We start from the raw sequence: 13,547 nt of genomic DNA, 5'->3' as shown, positions 1-13,547 counted from the left end.
GAGTACTAGCGAACTGCAGCAGGGCCCTTGTAGTTTTACGAAATTGCGACTTCCCAGTGTGACTAAACACTATCCCCAAGTAAGAGAAAGTAGTTGTGTACTGAATTTTTACGCCTTCAATAAAAATGTCACAACATCGAGAGGCCGTGCTCCCAATCTTCATGGTGAAGGTTTTGCCAATGTTAATTTTTTCAGGCTGTGATTCTGCACAAAATTAACGAACTTGTCGACTAGACGATGGAGTCCGACGGGAGGAAGAGCCATTAAAATGGCATCGTCGGCGTAGAAAAGTTTGGACGATGACCTACTTGGGGTAAGTCCGCACATTTGCTTTCCAAGATGTCGCCTACACTGTTAAGATAGAGATTGAACAGGAAGGGGGCGAGTACGCAATCTTGTTGTACCCCTCTTCTTATGTTAAACGGCTGAGTACAATTGCCATCAAGACTGGCTCCCCACAGATCTCTAAAAGAGAGTATTGCAAAGATGAGCATTTTGACGATGGAAGTTCTTCTGCATCTTTGTTTGTTACAAGACATCCAGAATATGTGGTGGTACGCATGCGCAACAGGGAGTATTCCTGTGTCAGCGCATGCGCGATTATGATTTTTGCAGATGGGTCTGCTGCACCTGAAATTGTTTTTCCTCGTTAAGCGCAGGATATAAGACAGCACGGCGTCCGTGGATACTCACCTCCGGTCAGCAGGCTCTATTGGACTGGAGTACCGATGGAGAGGTGAGTTGTCTTTGACAATGTTATGCTGTCTAAACTGGCACCATTTATTTTCCCTCGAGAAGACATTGGCCTTATTTACATTCTTAAGACTGTATAGAGACTGTGGCTACTTGTACTTTAACCAATGTGAGTTGCTGTTTAAAGCGACAATGGGCGATTCCTTTTTGTGGCGACTCTAAACTGTGCGATTTAACGATATTAGCAACACAGTTGAGTTTTTCATTTTTTCTGACTCGATTGAGACACTATGCTAGCCTCTCTAGAACACTAATAGAGGCTTAGGTAAAGGCTGCGTACAATCCATTTGGGGCTGTTCGCCACAATACTTTGACACAGAACACACTCCTGCCCTTGCAGAGGTTGAAGGCAGTATGACGCACAGCTTGATTGGGCTTATTGTTCTAATGCTTTCACCAACTATATATTACCATATGAAGGGCTATGCATTCTCCCTCTAAGGCGTAGGGGTCACTTCAGGGTGATCTCTATAGTCACCTAGTGATTTGGTGGAATGTAGGTGGCAGACCTCTTTTGCCCTGTGCTTTGCATTTGGGCTCCCTGTTTTTAAAATTTGCTCCCGAACACATTTCTATTTAAGTTCTCTAAAAGTGAATATACACACTTGGACTTCAGTAGAACATGGTAATGCTAATGGCATTTACATCGTTTCTTTCAGAGCGGTGCCCCCTTCCTGAGCTGTTGCCAGGTTGAGGTGGGGTTGCTTACCCAGCAGTTGCGGGTAAGATTGTTCGCTTGTCATTATATATTGTTTGCTCATCCGTACAGAACCTTCTTCTGATATCATCTTGTGCAGCATTTGTTTGACTGTATATACGATCTTTGGTTGTTTTTGGCTTCCTTAATATAGGTAATTCTTCCCTAGGGAACAGATGGACTGAGAAAAGTGTCTGTTTGTGTATCCTTTTTTTGTTGAATCACTTACACGTTCACGCAGCAGCACCATTACAGGTCCTGATGAAAGCCTTGCCTACGTTTGTGTTCTAGGCTAAAACATGTTGACCACTATTTTTCACTCCACCAATGCGGTTTAAATCCATACCGCTGGTGCACTGTATTTTAATCCTGGCAGTGGGTGTATAGGAATAAAGGATACTGTTTTACGCTCCCTAGCCAGTTTTAGTTTCATTTCCTCACATTTGTTTTGCTTTGCACTGTGCCCTTACTCACACTGTTTCCTCTTCATACGTGGATATAGAGCATCCTACCTATATTTGAAAACATCCCTGATCTCCTCCCTCTCAGAGAGGGGGTTGTAGCCCTCAAAGGAACTAGGTATTTCCTTTGAGAGGAGAATCCCATATGATGAAGCATGTCACCTTTGGTGAGTGAGGGATTTCGTCCTGTAAAGGGAAGTGCCCACAGTTATTGCTGTGGTGTGTAGCCATTGGTTCTGTGTTGATAGCTTTGTTTAAAAAAAATATTTGTAGTGTCTTGCCACACTGTTTACACTGTTCTTTGAATAGACCCAGGGATTTCGTACTGTTTTTTTGTGTAAAGGTTGGGGAGTAAATCCTGTGTGGTCTTAAAATTTCCCCGAGACCCTCCTGCTTTGAACTGTTTTGGTTTGGTAGCCATGTACCTCCCCCCTGCGAGTCAAAATATTGATGTTCAGGGCAACACTTTGGGGGAAATGATCGCTATTTGCATTGCCATGTATAGAAAACCCGAAAATCAGCTCAAAATGGCACTGGGAGAAAAGTAGAAAATCGATCACACTGTTCTCACCTCTGCCATTGTAGGTACAACTCACTAGGACAGGGGTATTAATAAGCTCATTACAAAAAGACAGGTTATATTTTAAAAGCAAGTCATTTAGGGAATCCCCAAATGCTGAATGGGAACAGTGAGTAATATCACAGTTGTCGGGAAATGTCATGCCACAGACGTTATTGGATGGATGAGGGCAGGTGCGTATGTTAAAATCACCACCCCTTAGAATTATTGGGTTCTTGCAATTAACTGGGAAGGCTGTCTCTAAATCATGGTCTAAACAATTAAGAGCTATTGTAATTTCCTGACTGCAAGCAGTGTTATAATGTCACAATAGCAATGGAAGAGTGTGCAGACATTTATAAAATGACAATTTGATAAAAAGCACTAGTTGCAATTACAGTTGTGTTCAAAGGAGACAGCAAGTTCGATACGTAAATACACAAGCATCCTTTCGGATGTCCACTGCTAGGTCAATGTATTGTTTTGAAGCCACTTAAATGTATTGGGCCCACTGACCAAGTTTCTTTTTGACATAGGATGTGATACATGGTAGTAAAATCGGCCAACTCACTCATAGTACTTTTATTGCGTAAGCCAGCGACATCCCAGTACAAAACCGTGTTAGCTACCGCAGGAAACTTAGTGAAAGTAGAGAGAGAGAGATCTCGATAATGTAGGATCAGCAGCAATGCAAGGCCTCAGGGATACAGCGGAGCAGGGCTCATGAAGCATACGGGCATCGTCAGTGACCAAACAAGGGACCCAGGCGTGCTCTAAAGGCATTACAGATCCGCACAGTTTGCCAGTGTTTGGGTGGTTGGAATCCCTCAGTCAATCCACACTGCAAAAAGTGAATAGGCTGTAAAACCTATTAGAAGTTTTAATTGGGGGAATTTGGGGGGGCCGAAAAATGAACCTGTTGGTGTGAGCCTGTTGCTGTTAGTAGCGGGGCTGGACAGCAATCTGCTTCGTCGTGAGGGATGGCAAACTATATCTCTCAAGTATTAGCTTCACTAAATTAGGAGATGTAAACAAAAGCATCACACAATCTCCCTCCAAAGTTTTACTACCGGAACCCACCCATTTAAGTCTCCTGATCATGTTCAAGTCAGCAAAAAATACCCCACCAAGACCTACCCTGGCGTGCAGCCAATTTATGCTTTTGTTCCAAATGGACTCCAATGATTCGAATGTTGAACTAGGAATTTTGGGGACATTGGCTGGGATTACCACGTAGGGTGTGGCTGCAGGCGTAATCTCCAGATGGTCCATTTTGGAGATAGGGAAAACACGTGGTGTCTCCAGGTTAACATGATTAGGATATGTGGAGCACTGGGGATTGATGAGTAATGTGGAGGAGAGATTAATAGGGTCTTGTTGGGGTGGGGCAAAATTAGAGCTAGGCCCTAGAAGATTGTTTATAAGTCCTATCCTCACTGAGGAAGTAAAAGGAGGGTGTTGGTGACCTTGAAAGGGGGACAAGGAGGCACTATTCACCTCACCAACCCTTGCTAAAACTATGGGAGGAAGGTGATAGGTACCTTGAGGAGTTTGCACAGGTTCCAAAGGAGGAGGATGTTGTAGCAGGGCTGAGGGATCCCTGGGATGAGGGGAACAAGCTGATGTTATCTGAAATGTTCCCGGCATATCTAAACGAGATAGCACGTTCCTCTCAAACCCTTTTAGTTGATCTGTAAGAGAGCTGAGTGCAGTCTTGCGTGTATCAGAAAGGGTCTGTACTAAGGCAGTCAGGTAAACGTGTTCTGTATACCGGTGGTTAACCAGTGTTTTAGCGGGTTTGGTGGTCAAAGTTTGCTTTTGGGATGATATTTTTGGGGATGATTGCCTCCCCCACCCGCACCCCCAAGGTGGTAGTAGTTAAAGAAGGTTTAAAACTTTTTCTAGGCGGTTGGGTATCTGATGTGACAGTAAGTGAAGATTTAGGGTTACACTTATCAAGGTCCTTTGCTTCCAGCTTACCATTTACAAGTGGGCTGCCAGAAATCACAATAGGAGTTGCACCAGGGGCAGTTGGAATCTTGCCAGAGTCACCAGAGATGATATTAGCGCAGTTGGTTATAAATTCCTCAACACTTATGATCTGCTTATCTAGTGCCCCCATTGCATCCGTAACATAATTCAAGATGGAGGAGGAAGGCAGGGTATCCCTTGGTGATTTATTTGCCACCCCAGGTACTTCCTTTTTACCATGACCAATATAATTAGGAGGGTCCCAGCAGATGGCGTTGGTAAGAAAACGTTTCCAATATGATGGAAAATCTGCTGTAGGGATAGAAGTAGGTATAGTTAGGACAATAGACAATAGTCACGCTACAGTCCCCAAGAACCGGATTTCAAAATCAAGAGTCAACTGCCACAATGGCCATAGAACATGAATGAATGAATGAATTAAGAAGCACTTGTAAAGCGCCTGGTTACCCGAGGGCATCCCAGTGCTAAGGAGTACGCTAAACCGGATTCACAACAGATCAGGGAAAAAGGAAGGTTTTTAACTGTTTACGGAAGTACAGGTGGTTAGGTTGGGAGCGGATGTGAAGGGGAATGAGATTCCAGGTCTTGGCAACGCTATATGAAAACAAGCGGCCTCCACTTCTTGTTCGTTTGATTTTTGGTATTGTTAATAGGTATTTACCCTCTGATCTAAGGGCTCTTTTGGGTTGGTAGGGATGGATCATAGCCTGAATCAGCGGGGATCCTTTTCCAGCTAATGCTTTATGTACAATGCACATAGCTTTGAATTGAATCCTCTCCTGGATTGGGAGCCAGTGTAATGAAGTCAAAGCAGGTTTGGCTGAGAGCTGTTTTGGAACATTTAAGAGCAGCCGGGCTGCACAGTTTTGGACCGTCTGTAGAATTTTAGTAGTGGAAAGTGGCGCTCCTAGGTAAATAGCATTTGCGTAATCCAGAAGAGACAGGATTAATGCTTGTACTAGCAGCCTTCTGGCCAAAAGAGGTAGTAGGGGAAAGATTTTCCTAATCATCCGCAAGAGACCATAGCAAGTGCCTGCCACTTTCTGCGCTTGTTCCTTAAGATCTAGGTTGGAGTCGAGTACTACTCCTAGGCTTTTTATGCACTTTTTCGGGGTTTCAGACCGTTAGGCCACCAGGAGTCTATGTTAAGGGGGGCCGCGTTACCAAGAAGCATCATTTCTGTTTTTGCTCCATTGAGCATCAGATATGAGGTGTCCATCCAACTGGCCACTTTTCCTAAACCGGATGCAAGAGCCGATCCTGAGTTGTCACTTTTATTCAGGGTGACAACTAACTTAGTATTGTCTGCATAGGTGACGATCTGCACTCCGAACTGGATGACTATATGTGCCAGGGGACTCAGGTAGACGTTAAACAGGGTGGGGCTTAATGCCGATCCCTGAGGGACTCCACATGTAAGGGGCATCTGTTTGGAGATACTATGGGGCATATTATCAAGCCAGGCGATAAAATTATCGCAGCTTTAGCGGCAGAAAACTGCTGCTAAAACGGCGATAATGGGCTTGATAATATGCTCTATGGAATTCCAACTGAAGCCCATGTTAGATGTGAAGGACGTCTAACATGGGCTTCAATTGGAATTCCATAGAGCATATTATCAAGCCCATTATCGCCGCTTCAGCGGCAGTTTTCTGCCGCTAAAGCGGCGATTATTTTATCGCCTGGCTTGATAATATGACTGAGAAGACTATTTTCTAAAAAGGACTGCAACCATGTAAGTGCTAATCCATTAACTCCAACATCTCGAAGTCTGCTAATCAGGAGCGAGTGATTTACTGTGTCGAAGGCTGCACTTAAATCTAATAAAATAATAACAGCGCAGCCTCCGTTGTCGAGAATTTTTCTGGTTTCTTCCACTACCGACAGGAGTGCAGTCTCAGTGCCCTGCTGTGATCTGAAACCTGTTTGTGAGGAGTGGAGCAGGTTGATGTTTTCCAGGAATTCCGACAGGGACGAGTTTACATGCTTCTCGGCGATTTTGCTTATGCCAGGCAACAAGGAAATGGGTCGGTAGTTAGCTCAGTCTTCCGGGTCTAGATTGTGTTTCTTCAGCAGGGCTTTGACCATCGCCTGTTTCCACAAAGGGGGGTACAATTCCTGTGAGAAAAGAGGCATTAATCAGGTTGACTATAACTGAAGAGATGGTCTTGTTAATCTTGTATAGAATAGTGGGCGGTGCTGCGTCAGTGGGTGAACCCGATTTAAGATGGGTCAAGATTCCAACTAAGGAATTCTGGTCCAGTGGGGGAAATTTCTGAATCGATGTTGGCAGTAGAAACAAAATCAAAGCAGGAAAACAAACCTTGGCTGAGGGTTTGACACAAACGGGATGCAACAAGTCCCCAGAACACTGGATCAAGTCGAAAAGCCAGAGGGGTGTCCCTGCTCTGCCTCTTCCTATCGCTGATGGGTCCAAGACAGGCCCACCCTGGTCCCAGGTTTTGCCTGGACGTGGCCTATGCGAGCCCCGTGCCGTGGGAGCCTCAACTGTGATTTATGTGCTGCCGGGCGCAGCGTCGGTAACGGTGGTGCCGGGGAGTCTAGGAAATGGAGTCCCTGCTCCTCGTTCCTCTCCCGCTGGCGCTTTTGGTAGGCAAAGGGAGGTTTGGTGGCACAACCACAGCCACACGCAATTTCTTGGTTCCTGGCTCTGGCTTCCCACGCTGCGGGAGCCTCAGCTGTAATTTATGTGCTTCCGGGCACAGCGTCGGTAACGGTGGCACCAGGGAGTTTGGGAAATCGAGTCCTTGCTCCTCGCTCCGCTCTCGCTGGCGCTTTTTGTTAGGCACAGCCACACGCGATTCCTTGGTTTCTGGCTCTGGCTTTTTTTGTAATTTTCTGATGTGATAAGAAAATAAAACTTGAGTTTCAAAATTGAATTTCTGGGTTGGAAATCTGAAAGCCCAGTTAATGACATGTCTTTTGTACTCCAGAACGAATTGTCAACATGAAGTATAATTGTTATTTCATTACTACTTAAAAATGTAGAAAAAAAACAAACTGTAACCTCAGATTGAACTAGGTTTATCTCATTTGGAATAGTTTCAAATCAGATAAACTGAGAACATTCAATTTGTTGAAATGGTGTTTGTTGCCCATATCCACATGTTCTAAATTGATGGCTGAAATCAGTATGTAAAAAGGTTGAACACTCATTTTGGAATGTTCATATACCACTTTTTTGGGGGGAATGTGAACCATGAATATACTGCAACTATTTATACTGTTTTAGAAAGAACTTGTTTCAGCAAGTTATAACCAGACAAAAATAATAGGAAGAATTCAAGTATTTGTTCACTCCTCCAAAAAGAAACTGACCATATTAGTTATTTGGCTTTGGCCGTTTCAGTTTTGAATCCCTCTAAAGAAATTTCAAATGTGTACAGATTATTTTAAATGTATAGTTCTTATTTTTAAATAGCATGGTAACTGATTTAGATTATTTTGTCCAGCTGGGCACCAACAAGGGAAACGTGTAGCATTTTTAAATATCTTTTTAATGGCCTAAACAAACCGAGATGAGGAACTGCTGCAGTCAGGGTTGGATTGGGGCCACAATTTGGCCCTGGCAGCCAAAAAAAGCGGTCCACATTCGCATATAAAACCCTTTCGCAAAAAAAATATTTATTACGATCATGGAGCTAAGTGTTGGCAAACATTTGTGGTAATGGCACAGACCTAGACTACTTTCACAGTCACCCTAGGCTTTTAGATATGTATTTTTACAGTACTTAAGAGAGGCCCTCCAATGCTTAGAGACTGGTGAAAATCTCCAATAATGGAAAAGATGCCAAAGTGTAAATGCAAAAATACATTATATGAGTATAAAATAATATTACAGACAGTCACATTTATTTTGTTTGGCTCTTGTAGATTAAGTGATTTGCCCAGAATCACAGGATCTTGAGCTGTTGCTGGGTTTCAAAGTCGGCCAAGGCTACAATCTCTCCCCGTTGACTTCAGTAATTGATTTATGGCAGGCAATGGAGAACAGCAGAGACTAATGTATCTCAGCCTATTACATACAGGAGAAGGAGATACAAATAACTAAAGTGCCCCCTTGCTGTCCCTCACCAACCCCCACCACCCTCTCTAGTCCTATTCCCTGTCCAGTTCCCTGCAAAGCAAGTGCTAATGGCTTCCCATCAGCAGTTTCTTGAGGCTGCTTTCACACCTGGAGGGAGCCAGAGGGCAGACACACCTCATGCTGTGATAGTCAGAGCAGTCATTGTCATTTTCCCTCTGACAAAGCGGCAGCCTGACCTTAATGTGCATCAGGTTAGGAACATTGTATGTATGTCAAGACCTTTGATATTTATTTGATACTACAGCCTTTGGAATTGTGCCCTTGTGGTTGAGACTGAGATGGCCACTAAAAAAACGGCCCACCTAAGGTCCTCAAACACAGGCCCATTGGCTTGTGACCGATTGTCCACCTTGCCAAACTGGAGCTGGCTGAAGTTGGGTTAGATGATAGTGGAGAGAGTGTTGTAATAATAATACTAGCAGCAGATGTTACTGTTAGCCTAGTTAATGCAATATAATTGACCAACTATGAAAGAATGGAAAGCTCAGTCTTCCTTGCCAGGCTTCAAATTCCTGGGCTTCAGACCACTGGAGATTTCAGCAGTGAGCACTAACTCAGTAAATTATTGTATGGACATCACAATCAAGACATGCAAGGCCCTGGGTGCCAAATATGCCCCCTCATGATGATTTAGGCCCCTTAGCAAGTGTATAATGGGACCTAATATAAGCAAGAACAAGCATTGAATATGCAATAGGTCTCGCCTTTGATTAAGTTAAAGCCATTTACTTTTTTAATGGTATTGTAGAGCAAAGGAAATGGCTTTAACTTAATCAAAGGCAAGACCTATTGCATTTTTAATGCTTGTTTTGCCATGTTGTACATTAGCTGCTATGCAACATGTCTGAAAGTGATTTTAAACAGCGCTATGATGCTCCACGTCACCAAACAATTTTAAACAAACGTTTAGATCAGCTGCTGTGCAACATGGATGAAAATCACATTGACAAAAGTCAATTTATCTTGTCTAGGCCAGACTAATTGGCTTTGCCAATGCTTGTTACTGACTGGCATTGCCCAGATGTAGGTGGATGAGCAACTTGCACAGTAATTCAGTCCCAGTTAGAACCCAGCTGTGGATGCTAACATGAGAAACAGAGGTGGAGGGTGAGGAGAGATGAAGGGTGAGAAGAGATGGAGGGTGAGGAGAGACCGCTGTGGAGGGTGAGGAGAGACAGAGGTTGAGGGTGAGGAGAGACAGAGGTGGAGGGTGAGGCGAGATGAGGAGAGACAGAGGTTGAGGTGAGCAGAGGTGAGGTGGAGGTGAGGAGAGACAGGTAGAGGGTGAGGAGAAACGGAGCGTAAGGAGAGACAGAGGTGGAGGGTGAGGAGAGAGAGACTGAGGTGGAGGGTGAGTAGAGAGAGACTGAAGTGGAGGGTGAGGAGAGACTGAAGTGGAGGGTGAGGAGAGACAGAGGTGGAGGGTGAGGAGAGACAGAGGTGGAGATTGAGGAGAGACAGAGGTGGAGGATGAGGAGAGATCAAGGTGGAGGTGAGGCCATACAGATGTGGAGGTGAGGAGAGACAGAGGTGGAGGATGGGGAGAGACAGTGGTGGATGGTGAGGGTAGGCAGAGGTGGAGGATGGGGTGAGATGGTGGAGGGGGAATCAGAGGTAAAGGATGGGGAGACACACTGGTGGAGGGGGGAGAGACAGAGGTGGAGGATGGAGAGAGACAGTGGTGGAGGGGGGCAGACAGAGGTAGAGGTGAGGAGAGACAGGGGTGGAGGGTGAGAAGAGACAGAGGTGGAGGTCAGGAGAGACCAAGGTGGAGGGTGAGAAGAGACAGAGGTGGAAGGGAGTCAGAAGTGGAGGTAAGGAGAGACAGAGGTGAGGAGAAACAGAGGTGGGGGATACAGGGGGAAGAGAGGGGGGTGGTATCACTTTCACCTCCTCTCCTAGTGTATGGTAACGCCCCCTCTCCACAGGCCCTGCCAGGGCCGAGAGCAGAGCCCTGCCCGTATCACCCGTCACCCGAGACTGCTCGTGCTTGTTGGTAAAGAGAGGTTCATTATCTGCTGATGATGTGATCCACTGAGAGGAGGGGGGCTTCCCTCACCCACCACCAGGGCCGACACCAAGAAGGCACCAGAGACCTGAAGCTGTCTATGCTGCAATACTTGGGGGAGGGGCTGAGGGGGCGGAGGAAGAGGAGTGGGGTTAGAGTAGGAATAGAGAAGGGACAGATCGGGAGAGAAGGGACAGATAGACAGAAATGGAGCGATAAAAGAATTGGAGAGAGCGAAAAGAACAGAGCTGGGGAGAAGGAAAAAATTGTGAGAGAACTTGTAGAAAAGAGGTGGAGAGAGAAGATGGCGAGATTGGGAGGAGAGGGTAATGACGGAGGAGAGAGAGGGAGATGATAGAGACAACCAGATGGGCCTCGAATCAAATGGAAATTTAGGGACAGCAAATAGATTGAGGTATACACCCAGGGTTTTTGTTCTGTTGGTTGGGAGATATAGGAGTTTGGTTTATAAAAAAATTAATTTGGTGAGTGAGAATTACGGAATCCGACGTAAAGTTTTTGTAAAACCAAAAAGTACCTCCCTAGAATCTAGTGCCTAAACTCAAAGAAGATCACAAGGTTCTTTCCGTCGTTTACTTCCCCGACTGTGTTTTACTTCTCGAAAAGTCAAGGACACTGGGACAGTTCGCAGCGCTAATGGGCTACATGTTTTACATGTTAGAAGGGTAACCTGTCTATTGCCGTTTTCGGAAACACCAAACACGATGTACTCTATGTTAATTACATTCCATTTTTACGTAACGTAAAATTGCAACATTGTAATGAATGCAGGGTTCTTCAGTTTCCGCGCTGTTTTAGAGGGATGCAAATAATGACGTTTTCCAATGCTCCACATCGCTGTGTATAGGTTAACATTTTTCATAAATAGTCGTTTTGCTTGGTATATGTAAAAGGAGGAAATCGAGAAAGGGGCATGCACTGTTAAAAAAGCAGCTGTGTCTCTGAGAGAGACAGAAGGAAGGGGAAAAAATAGTGCTTCCCCAGTAATTAAAGGCCACAGTGAAACGCCGCGGGTAAAAGATCCAATCCCGGTGGGCGTGGTTGAAAGGAGACAGGGTGGCAACAAAGAGGGATTGACATCCCTTCCGTGCAACCATTGCACTGCCTTTGGCATAATTTGTGACGCCAAACGACGCACACAAATGAAAGCTGAAGGGGGATCTGGAACGACGCTTCTGGAATCGTATCGATTCCAAGAAGTCTTGTATGACGAGAGCAGTGCATGCGCTGCTTACGTCAGGCCGAGACCTAAAAATGGGCTTCTGGTTTGATCGTGATGTAACCTGTTATGTTGACAGTTAAAAAAAAAACTTGCTGCCATGCCTTGAATAAAAGTCTCCCTTTTCTCCCTCAGGAAAATTGGGTGACCGTGCTGGGAACTTCAGTCCTGTTATATCTGGATTTTGGCAACTCACTCTGGGCCTCATTTACAATCTTTTGACATTGGGGAGCGCCGCAAGCCTTCTTGCTGTGCTGCCCTACATCAAAAGAAAAGGGTAGGACTGCACCATATCAATTAGATATAGCACACTCCTGTTTGCATCTCCAGCGCTGGTGCACAATTGGCTTCAATCCGCCGATACAGGTACCCTTGCACCATGGTGCAAGGGTGTCTGAACTGTGGGAATGATTGGTTTTTGCACGGAGGGACACCTTCCTCCATAATAAAATCAATATAGGTGATTTCCTCCTTCTGTGTGTGTAGCTAAATGCAGCACACATAGAAAGAGGAAAAAACTAGGAGCAATAAAAACATTTTCTCCTCGTTGCACTTCCCCTATGCCACCCCTTGGGAGGTGCAGGCTTTTGATGCATTCCCAGGTTTACAGAACATTGTAAATCTGGGACTGTGTCATATGTCATCAGTGTTATGTGGGAACACCCACAGTAATGCCCATTGCATGCCTCCCCTTCACTGTTTGAGGCAAGGCAGTGACTTGCGCTGCATTGCCTCACACCATGAGACTTATTGACTAGCACCTTGTGCCACCAGTCCGTCACATTTATCACATTAAAGGTAACACAGCACTGGTGCAAGGGGCTTGTAAATAGGCCCCCATATTTACAATGCCATAAAAAAGCCATGCAGGATGGCTTTACGTGGCCTTGTAGATATAGCACTGCGCGCCACCAATACGTCAACAGAAAGTCTGCAGCTTGCAGCGCACACCCCTTGCTTTTCTCCCCGACACACCCTTTGCTCTCACCCAGCCTGTGTTACACTGGCAGGGGTGTACCAAGTTATTACTGCAGCAAAGGGCCACCAAGAAGACCGAATGGGGTATTATCCCCATGAACCGCCTTGTCAACTATAATGTGTGTAACAGAGGTACTCAAAGTTACCACATTCGATAATGGAATGAGGGCAACAAGTGATACACAAAATGGGACAACTGTACACAGGTGCACAATGGCACCGCACTAAAACGTAGGCCAACAGCAATCTGTGTGACCACAAATGGAAAGCATTGGGCAGGGGCATAACGCAGGCCACTGCAGCTCAGGGAGCAACCTTTCAGGGGCCACCCAATTCTTCAAGGGACCGTCATTTTTTGGGGGTGTAGATTTCTATGGCGCAAGCTTCACCTAAATGTATTGGAGTGGTTTACAGGAGCACCAGCTACATTACACAAGAAAACGTTAATTTTTTGGTAGGCCTAGGGAGATTAAATGATTTGTTCAGGATCACAGGATGTTAAGCCGACACTGAGAATCCAACCTGGTTCCCTTGTTCCAAATCAGCAGCTCTGGCTATTACGCCACACCCTCTCCCCTAAGTTGGATATCCGTGTTTGAAAGGCATTAGTTCTTATGCTGGTGGAGCCACAGCCTTGATTATTGGGAATCAGAGTGGTTTCTGCTGACTGTAGATAGGCTCCGCTTGCTTCTAGGTAAGGTAGTGCTCACTGTTGCCCACATGCTGCTGTGTAATGGCCCTCTCTCATTTC

General features: G+C 45.4%; 1 protein-coding gene across 1 annotated transcript in view; it reads left to right on the top strand.

The window, feature by feature from the left end:
- Window positions 1–644: 644 nt before the first annotated feature.
- Window positions 645–13,547, top strand: part of LOC146821159 (uncharacterized) — a 43,589-nt gene continuing 30,686 nt past the window's right edge. The window contains exon 1 of the mRNA XM_085612108.1: window positions 645–736. The gene's annotated coding sequence lies outside the window, so the exon portion shown is untranslated. The remainder of the gene's footprint in view (window positions 737–13,547) is intronic.

This window comes from Triturus cristatus, chromosome 6 (genome assembly GCF_964204655.1).
Source record: "Triturus cristatus chromosome 6, aTriCri1.1, whole genome shotgun sequence".
Lineage (NCBI taxonomy): Eukaryota > Metazoa > Chordata > Amphibia > Caudata > Salamandridae > Triturus > Triturus cristatus.
The sequence above is the reverse complement of the archived record's forward strand: the minus strand, read 5'-3'. Positions and strand labels throughout refer to the sequence as shown.